Raw genomic sequence first — 11,795 nt, 5'->3', positions numbered from 1 at the left:
CTATAGCTGCATAACTTCACCCTGCACTCACGTACACAAACAGCTTAGTGCCTATTTATACATCACATCCTGGCAACGCACATGAGAAAACAAGCCCCCCCTGCGGTATCAGCGTATCCACTGTTGTCTGGCCCTCACCGATCTGTCCCCGTCTGATGTCGGAGAGGGCAGGAACATAAGATAGCTGCTTCGGATAGCTGAAAGATGGCTGCTTTAGATAGCTGGAGATACCAAAACAACTTGATTATGCATTTGGTGGCAGGCAGCAGTTGTCCATATTGCAGATGTTATGTTCCCTGCTGCTATTCCTGTGTGTGTAGTTTTGCTTGCCTGTGAGTGTGGCGTTATTATCGAGATGAGATAGGGACAATGGAGTCTAATGACAGTATGTTTACAGTCTGCGTTGAGTGGTTGGTACTTCCAAAAAAAAAAATTACGATTTTTGTTTGGAATGGGATTATGCTGGTGCTAATTCAACACCCAGGGTGTAAATTTCAACACAAGCAAAGTGTCAATGCACAGTCACACTACCTGGTGTTAAAGTAACATTTACAAAAGTGTGAAATGTTCAACACCCAATAGGATTTGACAGTAAGAAAATGTAGTGTTGACAGTGCAGTAATAATGACACATCTGAGTGTTTAAATGAACACTATTGAGTGTTCTTGCCAACTCTGTACAATGTGGGGAAAAAATAACCCATACCTCATTTCCTTGAATAAAACACATTGCAAGATTTTTAAAAAAAAGCCAAAACAATTTTCTTTTATTAAATCCATGACAGACAGCTCATTTAAAACAGCAGTGGACCATAATGTATGGCGGGTTTTTTTCATCCTGAAGTGAAAACTGACAATAATGCCAACAAAAATATCAGGTCAGACACACCAAATTCAACACACCTGATTCAAATGATCAGCTCATCAGCAAGCTGTGTGGAGGCCTGCAACAATCATGAACAATTGAATCGGGTGTGTTGGAGTGGGGTGGGATTGAAAACAGGCAGGATATGGCTCTCGAGGAACAGGAATTCCCTACCCCTGATAATGGTAACACTAAACTTTACATCAGGGATGCCCAACCATTCGATCGCAATCGACCGGTAGCCTGCAGACTGGTCCCAAGTCGATCGCGAGGGGTGTAGAGGGAAAAGCATGCAAGTTGTGATCCAAGGTTTCACTGTATTACAAAGCCAAGCAAGTCCTTGGTTGAGTTGGTGCCTCGTGTTAATGTGTTAAAAAGTCAAATAAGAAAGAAAATAAATCTTCCCTGTAAATGAAACAGTGAAGGAGTCAAATAAAATCATTTGGTGAGAGAAAAGAATGACTCTGTTTTAAGGCATTGCCTCAGCAAGTTGGCACTGACAATTTTAGCCCCCTTGGTTCAAGGAGGGGGCCCCCCACCAACATGGGGTCATGTTACGACAAGACATCTGTGAAGTTCTGTCTCTCTCTCTCTCTCTCTCTCTCTCTCATGGTTCCCTGTCTTGTTAGCACAGTTACTTTTTGCTTTATAATTATTCGGGGCACTGTACAGCGTTATCATACCATTCTACAAACTCAAAATATTAGGAATAGCGCTCAGGAGTATAAAGGAGTACTGTTTTTCACCACAGCAAACGACATCCAATCAATATGATTCAATGAATACTTTTTGGGTTAGCATCAATTAAAACTGAACATTATTGTCTATGTTGAGGCAGAAGATTTGACACAGCTGTTGTATTGGATATCATTACATGAAGTAGTGGTCACTTTATATTTCCCAAATGTAGGAAAACATTCAGCATCAGAATTTAAAACCATCTATCTGCCAATCAAGACGTACCTGGAGCTGTCATGATTTGGTTTGGGATCAACAGGTGGCACTGTAGGGCTCCCCCTGCAGTTGCACACCTGTTGGTCATTGTGTAATTATTAGTTGTATAAAAGGACTCCTGCCCGAACACTCAGTGTCGGGTCATTGTTGCTGTTTGCTCCTGGCTACTGTCATGATTCAGTTTGGGACCAACAGGTGGCACTGTAGGGCTCCCCCTGCAGCTGCACACCTGTTGGTCATTAGGTAATTAGTGCTTTAAAAGGACTCCCAGCCCAACCACTCATGGTCGGGTCATTGTTGTGTTTTGCTACTGTCACGTATGTTTGTTGCTGCTTGTTCCGGTCAAGTTTGTTTCGGTTATGTTTCTGTTATTGAGTTTTTAGCTTCTGCCATGGTTTTGTTTGTTACTTTGGATTCGTTTTGTTCTTGGGACTTTGTTTTGGATTTAGTTTCCTGTTTTAATACAATTCATCAAGTACAACCTGCTCATCCCTCCTGCCTGCTTTTTGGGGTCCACCACCACCTTGCAAAAGTGACAGAAGCGCGGTAATGCAGCAGCAATATGACGTAAAGCGCATAAGCGATTCTGCCAAACAAAATGGCTACTATGGAACAAAATATGCCGTGTGGAGCAGACAGTCAGAGTCCTGCCCTCAACCCGATTGAGAAGCTGCGGCATGCTTCCAGGACTTGCTGAAATTCTACCTTACTGCAATACTTCTATGACAGTGTCAATTAAAACTGAGCGTCATCTTTGTAAAGGCAGGAATTGTATTGATCTCAAAAGATTGGAAAGGAAACCTGTGTTTCTGAGTCTAATCTGAGTTGTTTTTTTGTTTGTTTTTAACGGAAGGTATTTTAAGATGTTTATTTTAGGGGATATCAAGGAAGCTAAAGACACGAAAGCTTGGATGCGTTCACCATACTCTAAACTTGCTAAGGTTTCTTCAGATTCTAATCTGTAGAACACAAAGTGATGGTACCTGTCTCATGCTGTCCCAGTTGACACCATTGAGTATTGTTGATCAATTGCCTTCCTCCTTTTCTCCATTCCTGTGATATCGCTTGTATTATTAACACTACCGGCCTCCAGCACGGCACCAGGAAGCTATAGCCTGCAGGCGTGTTAAAATCAGCGAGAGAACAGCGATCTTGGGCATACCCCCCACCCCCAGCCCTCAACTCACACACACAATCACACTTAGACTCAAGCCAAAAATGCCAGTCTTCAACTCTTGTTGAGCTTCAAATCAATTTGTTGCTCCCCTCTCACTTTGCGCCAGCGTTTCATCTAATGATTCTACTTTAATCTGGCTAATCTGCACAACCAGTTTCTCAGGGACTCTGTTGGGAAATGGAATATGTGCTTGCCAAGCAGTCATTCTTCTTTTTTTTTTTTTTTTTAATATGTTGACTCATTTCGCAACACAGCCAAATGTGTAGATCTTTCCAGGAGGAGTATGAAGGTCTATCACCGTCAGCGTAATGATGGCGCAAATATCTCCAACCATTTGCCACATCCCTGAATACAAACTGGCAGCCCAACATCATCGGAACTACCCCCCACCTCCCACCCCGTCGCTTCCACTCCCTCCAATCCATTTGTCATGTTTTCAAGTGTTTTACGATTTCGATGATCTACTGTCAGCTGTAGAGAAGTGGAGATAGGGAGCGTGTGAGTGAATGGCACAGAGAGTGACACATGTTACGCAGGGTTGAGTGAAGGAGAACACATGCTGTCCTTCGAGAGATCTTACAAAGAAGTGCATGTGAAGCAAAAGCTGCCAAGGTCCATGCATACAATGAGAGGAGATATTTTCAGGGTGAGAGTAGTTAGACGACAAGTGGAGATATATCAACTATCTTTGACCCTCCGTTGCCCTCTAACAAACACTCCCCACCTCGATCTGCCCACCCTGTAAGCACCCACACTGTAAGTCTGATAAGTCCTATTTATAAGCTGTGGATGGATGAGCAAATCAGGTGGAGAGAGTCCCAATTGGAAGGGTGAACGCATGTGTTAATGTGTGTTTACGTCTATCTTTGTGGAGACCCTTTCGATTTGTCAGCCCCACAAAAAAACGTCATGCCATTGTGAAGTTGTCCCAAATATCCCGTCCAGTACAAACGGCCAGTGCGGGTAACAAAGCAACAGATGGCGCTATAATCCTCAATGCTAATTTTATCCACTCAATTTAAAGTGATCAAGCTAATGTAGATTTCCCGCGTTTCCCCGAACAATAGACAAAATTTAATCAGGTGTAACAAAAAAAATCAAGTACTTTGTTTTCATTATGCAGTTTTTCCAACCACATGCTCACCTTGCGAACGACACACTTCAACTTCCTATGCCATACAATACATTGGAGGGCTTGTGATGGATTAACTTGAAGGATGCGACTCCTAAAACTGGAATAGAAAATCTGAATTGTATGACTTTGTGTACAACTTTCTGGCTACGGATTTTGGATAACACACACAGTATTAGCTTCATTGCCAATAGGTTTGAATGTGAGTGTTGAAGGGACACTTGATTGGGCCGAACCTTGGCACTTATATAAGAGGTCGATATGTAAAAAAATATCTCAACAATCAAATTCATCACCTTGAAAACGTTGAGTGATTTAAAGTGGCTAATATATTGAAATAAGATAACAATTACAGTTTACGAAAATAATCTCGGCTGCTCATTTCCACATTTTTCTACAAATCAGCCATTGAGAGGCTTATCCTTGTGATATTTTCGGATGTCGAAGTGGGCATAAGTAGAGATGTTCACAAACATTTTGATGGCCATACTTGTAAATTATTAGTGATGTACAGTATGTACAATATTTTTGTTGACCAAATTCACAAGCACGCTAAATTAGACTTGCCCCTCCACAAAAATGGCGATGCGCCTGTTTTCACGCCGAGCGCAGTCTTCCTTTTGTGGCCAAATTGTCAGGTGCATCCGGGGTGCGGCAACTCTATGCGCTGTTACGCCCAATGATGTGAATCGTGGTCCCAAACACGGTAGACTAGACTTGCCCTGGCATGAAAATGAAGATGCGCCAATTTTTATGCTGAACACATGAGCATCTGCCAAAAGTAGAGCCTGAGGTGTAAAATGACAAAAAGCTAAATGCGCAAACACGTTCTGGTCCCCTGTGGCTCGTAGGAAACAGTAGTAAAGGTGTTACACTAAAGCTCAGCAAACACTAGACAGTTGATAGGTTCATCTATCATGAGACAAGATTCTCATTCATTCCAAGTACACTCTTTCATGCTTGTCTCTCTTTATTATTGTAAGTGAACAAGGGAGCCCTTGGAAATTTATCCAGTGTCTTGTTTCTGAATAAAAAAAAGACTACAAACTAAGCAAAAAGAGCATGAAGGTCATTGTGGTTTGAAACGTTAAAAAACCTCAGGCCTCACGAAGAGGCCTGAATGTGCAACCAAGGCCAACGGGTCATGATGAGGCCTGTTTCAGTCCTGGCTCCCTTTTGACACTGCAAAAACACAGATCCATCAGAGGGCCCATTTACAAAAGCCTGCATTCCTACACATTGTTCCTCTTTCAGTAATTTCCTGGCTTACACTTACAGAATACTTTTGCTGTCGTGATTTTGAAATGATACTCCAATACTTTTAGAATATCGTTTTTTTTAAATGCAATGTTAGAAAAATGTTCAGACTGGTGGGCTTGTAGGGGGCCTGATTTACTAAGCTCCCCAATAGGGTGCGCTAAGTTCACAAACATACTTCTATCTATCTATAGATAAATAGATAGCCATAAATAGCCATTTCTTGATTGTTAAAAAAAATACTCGGCACGGTATTTGTTTTTAATGTCACCTGCGTGACTCGTCTCCTTCCCAACTGTAAATCCGTCCCCGTTTTGGAAATGTTCACTGCACATCCACGTGTGTCAGCCTGTTCTTGTGCACAGAGGGGCCTGGACAAAACTTGCAGGGTACACGTTTTGTAAAAATTGTGGAATAACGTGCCAGTGTGCAGCTTGTTTGCAGCTTCTTGCAAATGTTTGCGATGCGTTATGGCATTCTTTTTCTTTGTGTTCTGCTCATTGTCCAATGTGTCCATTGTCCAGCAGTTAATTGCGTCTCATTGGCTTCATGTGTTGAAAATGTTGCCATTAAAGTGAAATATATCAATACAGAGGTGGATTTTTCAGCTCTTATGTGTCTTTCCAAGGTAAACGAATTTATGACTGCCAATCAATATACACACGTACAGTTGAATAAGCCATCCTTTAACTTTTGCTCACCTTGTGGTGCTCCTTTGATTAGATAAATCATCTTCTCTTTGCGCATCTTTGTTCATCTGCTTTGGGGTGCAGAATTTCTGTACACACAATCGTAACACAATCATGATAAATTAATTGAGAGTAAAACTATAATTACAGTATTATATTGGTGAAAACTTTATGAATCATTTTGAGTGAGAGAATTGGGGACTTCTGGTAACTTCAGGCAGTTCCCTGTGATTGCCTAAGTATGTCCCTGATTTAAGGTCACGCTTGAAGTCTGAAGTTGTGTGGGACTTTCGAATTTCCCCAAACTCCTAATCAAACTTTAAGACCTCAGCGGTTTCTAAATTGTGCCTTTCGAATATTATTGCTGTTTTTCTGGTTGTGTTTTGAATGAAACTTAGGACTTGCAGTCAACTTTATGTTAAAAGACTTCTTTGTCTTGGTCCTAAAGGCTGTAGCCAGAAGTCCGTGTGTTTCTCTCAAAAAAATTACAAAAATCATAAAAAGCCTAGGTTCATAAATGAGTGTCCCTCAAAGCCTCTTTCTTTTTCTCTCTCTTACTCTGCTTTCACCTCTCGTCCCGCCAGCCACACAGTCTCCAACCTTTTCCTGCCCGGGCCAGCAGCAATGGGGGCTTTCTCTTGTTTCCTGGTGCTGGTAGTGCTGGATAAACACACAAGCCGCCTCTCATATAAAGGCTCAATTCTTCTCCATCATGTTTAAATATGGATACAAAGAGAAACTTGTATGATAATTTCTGGCATGTGGTAGCAGGGGTTGCCTTTTCAGGGGGGAGGAGTGTGTGTATAAGGGGTTGGGGGCACTGGACAGACAGACACGGGCCTTGTTCTGATTCTTTTCTGAGATTTCAAGGTTTCCTTTTCTAAAACAGCGGGCCAATTTCATTTGACAAAGTGACTGCCCCGAAAATGTGAGATGTGAGAAATGATTGGCTGCCTTAAGTTGCATGCTGGCATTTCAAGCCATGGCAGCATAAAGCACCACTGTCACGGAACTCGGTGGCACGAAAAACACACGGAGCAGCCGGGGGATTGAACCAAAATACTTCCTTGAAGGAGATGGCTTCTCTGCAACGCATAGGGCATGCCGTTGGACTTTGATTTAAAGAGGCAGTCATGGAAAAGGAGACAGAATCTGGCTCCTGGCTTGGAACATGCCAGAGGTGTCACAGATAGCCTGGATGATACGGATGGCCCGCAGATATCCGGGAGATCACTTTACTGTCCTGTTGCCATCGGGCAATACAAGTGCACACAGGACATGATGTCACGTTCCTTGGAGGCTTCAAAGGCCTCAAAAGGCTCCAGTAACAAAGAGAGTTGCCGCTGTGTTTTAAATATATAATGTAGTTCCAGATATATTCAAATTCTGATGTTCTAGGGAGGAGCTGGATTAATAACAATGTATTAATTAGAACTAGATTATTTTAATTGACAGTTGACCTTGAGGAGCAGCAAGCATAGTGGGTAGTGATTAGCATCTGCCTCACTGTCAAGAAGTTCAGTCCAGTGAGTGTAAAGCGACCTTGGCAAGTTGCAACATGACCAACAGATAGATTTAACCAAGGAGAACCCACGGTGTCAAATATGGCACCTATAAATTCTGCTACTCAAATGCCACCCTTAAATCCCAAAGGGTCAGATTTGGCCCGAATCCTAAATTAGGATTCATTCATTCATTCATTCATTCATTCATCTTCCGAACCACTTGATCCTCACTAGGGTCGCGGGGGGTGCTGGAGCCTATCCCAGCTGTCCGCCGGGCAGTAGGCGGGGGACACCCTGAATCGGTTGCCAGCCAATCGCAGGGCACACAGAGACGAACAACCAACCACGCTCACACTCACACCTAGGGACAATTTAGAGCGTTCAATCAGCCTGCCATGCATGTTTTTGGAATGTGGGAGGAAACCGGAGCACCCGGAGAAAACCCACGCAGACCCGGGGAGAACATGCAAACTCCACACAGGGAGGCCGGAGCTGGAATCGAACCCGGCACCTCCGCACTGTGAAGCCGACGTGCTAACCACTAGCCTACCGGGCCGCCTTAAATTAGGATTAAAGCATTGAATATTTTTTGGGGCGCGTGGGGGGGAACATATTATGGTGTTCAGTGAACATGTAGCAGTCATACAATACAATACAATACAATACATGCTGATTTATATAGCGCTTTCACGACAGCGGCAGCTGTAACAAAGCGCTTAACAAAACAGTTAACAAAGTATAATAGTATAATTCATCATTTTCCAAAGAAGAAAATGATTTTGGGGTTCTCCAGGGTTAATACATCCATCCATCCAGTGCACCGTAATTTCACATTTGTCAAACGTACTGTACGTCAATAAAAGTTCCGGAAACGATTATCAGCGAGAGGAGACCCTGCTTTGATTGCTGCTTCATTCACGTTTACGTTTCGATCAGACTAATGTAGGTGATGTTAGTTTCTGTTCCCAGGTGAGGTGAAAAAGATGCACGGATGTCAACTTTACGTGCTCGTGCAAACTTTCTGCGCATTGTAGTCAAACCAAGGCTTCACTCCTGGTTCTATCAGGCCAACAATAAATTTCAATTCACAAGGGGCAATATAAAACTTAATCCATCAGGCTGCTCCTTTTTGCCTAAGGGAGAGCTGTGATGACTGGCGGCTCACAGCAAAAGCAATAAAGCAGCTCATTCTTCGGTCTGACAGCGCATGGAGCGCACATTCACCGAGCGCCAGCAGACACAGCCTGCTTCACTTTTCTCGGGTGAAGACGTATAAAAATGATGTTTCTTTTGTACTTTACTCAGCTTGCCTTGCCTTCAAGGATGTGGAAAAACACCACGTTACATTAAAAGCCGGACTCTGTTTTCTACTCTGCCTCGCTGCAGTGGAAATGCATTCATTGTAGTAGGAATGCGGCGTTCATCCCTCAAAAGAGTCTTGTAGGAGAGCAGAAGCACAACCCGACATAGACATTGATTGCTGATTTGAAGCACCTGCGCACCCAGGTGAGCGGAGTGGCTAAAAAGGTGGGCGTGGCTGACAGAGCGCCACAGCCAAGAAGTGAATAGAAAAACAATGAGGCGCGTACAGGTAAAGGCATCTTTGTACTCCTTTGTGACATCACGCAATTGACGCATTGTGTTTGGCAGTACAGTACCTCTGCGTTCCCTCTCAAACACGTCGCGGCATCCGTGCGGGCAGTGACCACGCGAGTATAAAGAAGCCTGAAAACAATGCTGCTGAATTGTCACCACGTTAAGATCATTGAAGTCGGTGTCGGGTCATTGTTGCTTTTTGCTGCTGTCGTGTTTGTTTGTGGCTGTTGGTATGCTACTGTTATGTTTGTTTTGGTCATGTTTTTGTTATGGAGAGTTTTTTTAGTTTCTGCCATGGTTTTCGTTTGTGACTTTGGATTTGTTTTGGATTTAGTTTTCTGTGTTTTATCAATACACTTCTTCAAGTACACCGTGCTCCTCCCTCCTGCCTGCTTTTTGGGGTCCACCACCACCTTGCTACGTGACAGTATTATTGACTGGCCTCAAGAGTGGACACGGAATTGCCGTCAGCAGAGAGCAGACCTTCACTAAGGTCTGAAAACCTGCGTGATGTATCTGGTCATGTGTGAATCCGGATTTTGACAACAGTAGATGAAGTGAAAAATTGAATGGTTTCTTTTTACTTGCCAGACTTTAGGTGTGAATGGGATTGACTGGTGACCAGTCCTGGGTGTAGTCTGGCATTTGCCTGAAGTCAGCTCGAAAAGATAACTGCTATCTGTGGCCCTTAACAGGATAAGTGGGTTGAGAAAAAAAAGACGTCTGGTAATGATTAGAATGTGATTGTAATGAAGATTCCCAAACTAAGTTTTGTATTATAAGATGACAGAAGGGAATACTGTGATTGAAGAACAGGAAATGAACAATTACTTTTAATCTGTACGCTGCATTTGGTGGAGGATCAGATAAGAAAACTGGTGAATGGCATAGACGGACGGGCGCTGCCATTTTTGATTGGCAGTGAGTGAATGTGACTTGCATGTCTGTGGTGACCTTGCATCACTCTTTTCGTGATTGTGAAACAAATACACTCTTGTCAACACCCGCAGAGCCTTGCAAAACAAACTAACAAACTGAACATGCGCTGACATGGTGTCGCTACACTAAATATCGAGCTGGGGGTAAAGTTCAACAACACAGTCATGCCTTTTGCCCTTCGGTGTGTGTGTGTGCGTGTGTGCACGCGTCTTCATCTTGCATCTAAGGTGAGATTAGAAGCTTGTAGGGTTTGTTGAAGTGAGATAGAGAGCCCCTATGCCAAACTGCACCAGAAAACTGACATGAGACATAATAAAGATGTAAAACTCTGATGCGGAAGTTTCCGGCCTGTAATTGTGACGGCTAACAATCCCCTCAGTACTGTAGGCATGACAGAACAACCTTGAAGGAATTCGACATGTGGTCAGTTTATATCTATATTTTTTGTGCTGTGATGCCGTGTCAACATTGTTTGAAAAAGTTCAAGTCTACAATTGCCCAACAACACATTTTTCGAAAAAAAAAAAAAAAAAAGACACTAAGCCAGCATTTATACTTTGTTACTTCTCACGATTGCATTTGTGACATGCTACGTTGATTCCTGTTTGAAAAGCTACTGAGTTTCAATCCGAAGTAAAGAAACAATGTTATGAGTGTACAGAAGATTAATTCAGTTCGTAGAAGGACATTTAACTTGAAGTTTGGCCCAGTTTCACTCCCAAAGACATTTTTAAACGTCTTTTCAGACTTGGTCCAGAATTAGCTGGTACACAATTTACGACTTGAAGTAATTTTTTTTTCAATGCATTATTTGTTAGTAATACTATTTCTTTTTGGCCAGTTTTGTCATCTTTCGTCCTTTGTTCCATGAAATACACGTTAATGCTCAGTAGTGCACATGGCACTTTGATGTATTTGCCTGGTAGGCTGTCAAATGTGATAATTTTTTATGGGCTTATGTGCAGGCCGAAACAAGTAGACTTCAATGTATCATTTTAATATAACATTTATATAACATTTATATTTATAAACCAAATTTAGACTATCAGGGCACATATAAAGTACTTTTAAAGTCCAATATCAATATTTCCACCTAAATAATGATCGTCAATACCTTTGAAGCCTCCGGCATGCATACACGTTTGTGGAGGCCATACAGGTTAATGGTCCACGTTTCAAGTTGTCTTGAGGAAAGCCGTTCAAATGAGGTCCGTGATTTACGCAAATATATCAATTTAGCACCCGTTAATAGCAAACAGATGTATTTGTTGTTTCTCAGCTTCTTTAATTTCTTCAGTCCTACAAGCCAGTGTGTATTCAGGTGAGGATCCAGTTGAACAGATAGAACCCCTGGTGTCCCAACACTCGGAATGTTGGAAGAATGTCATGTTCCACAGCCTCAAAGTCGTAAGTCACGCTTCATTAATAGGAACAGGAACACTTGACACTTGAGTTTCACGTAGTCAGTCATACTGAGGTCAGATCCCAAACCGCTGCGGCGCTTTCTGCAGCCAGGTGTCTCATCCCCAAATGTGCTGTGACATTAGTGGACAGTGGGGTCACTTCGGCTGTCTGTACAGCCAGCTGAAAAATACATTTTCGTCAGCTCCAATGTCGTCCGTAGGGCACGTGGACTGGATGTTGTCAGTCCATACGTTGTTCCTATGAAGGGGAGCACTTGT

At 42.7% G+C, this 11,795-nt stretch overlaps 1 long non-coding RNA gene across 1 annotated transcript; it reads left to right on the top strand.

Moving 5' to 3' along the window:
- Positions 1–1,854: 1,854 nt before the first annotated feature.
- On the top strand, positions 1,855–2,356 carry LOC127608694 (uncharacterized). The gene is made up of 2 exons (XR_007964311.1): positions 1,855–1,886; positions 2,040–2,356. It is a non-coding gene; the product is annotated as an uncharacterized LOC127608694 (long non-coding RNA).
- Positions 2,357–11,795: the final 9,439 nt, after the last annotated feature.

The sequence above is a fragment of the Hippocampus zosterae genome, chromosome 10 (assembly GCF_025434085.1).
Source record: "Hippocampus zosterae strain Florida chromosome 10, ASM2543408v3, whole genome shotgun sequence".
NCBI lineage: Eukaryota > Metazoa > Chordata > Actinopteri > Syngnathiformes > Syngnathidae > Hippocampus > Hippocampus zosterae.
Note: the sequence above shows the minus strand (reverse complement) of the source record. Positions and strands in the feature narration are given on the sequence as shown.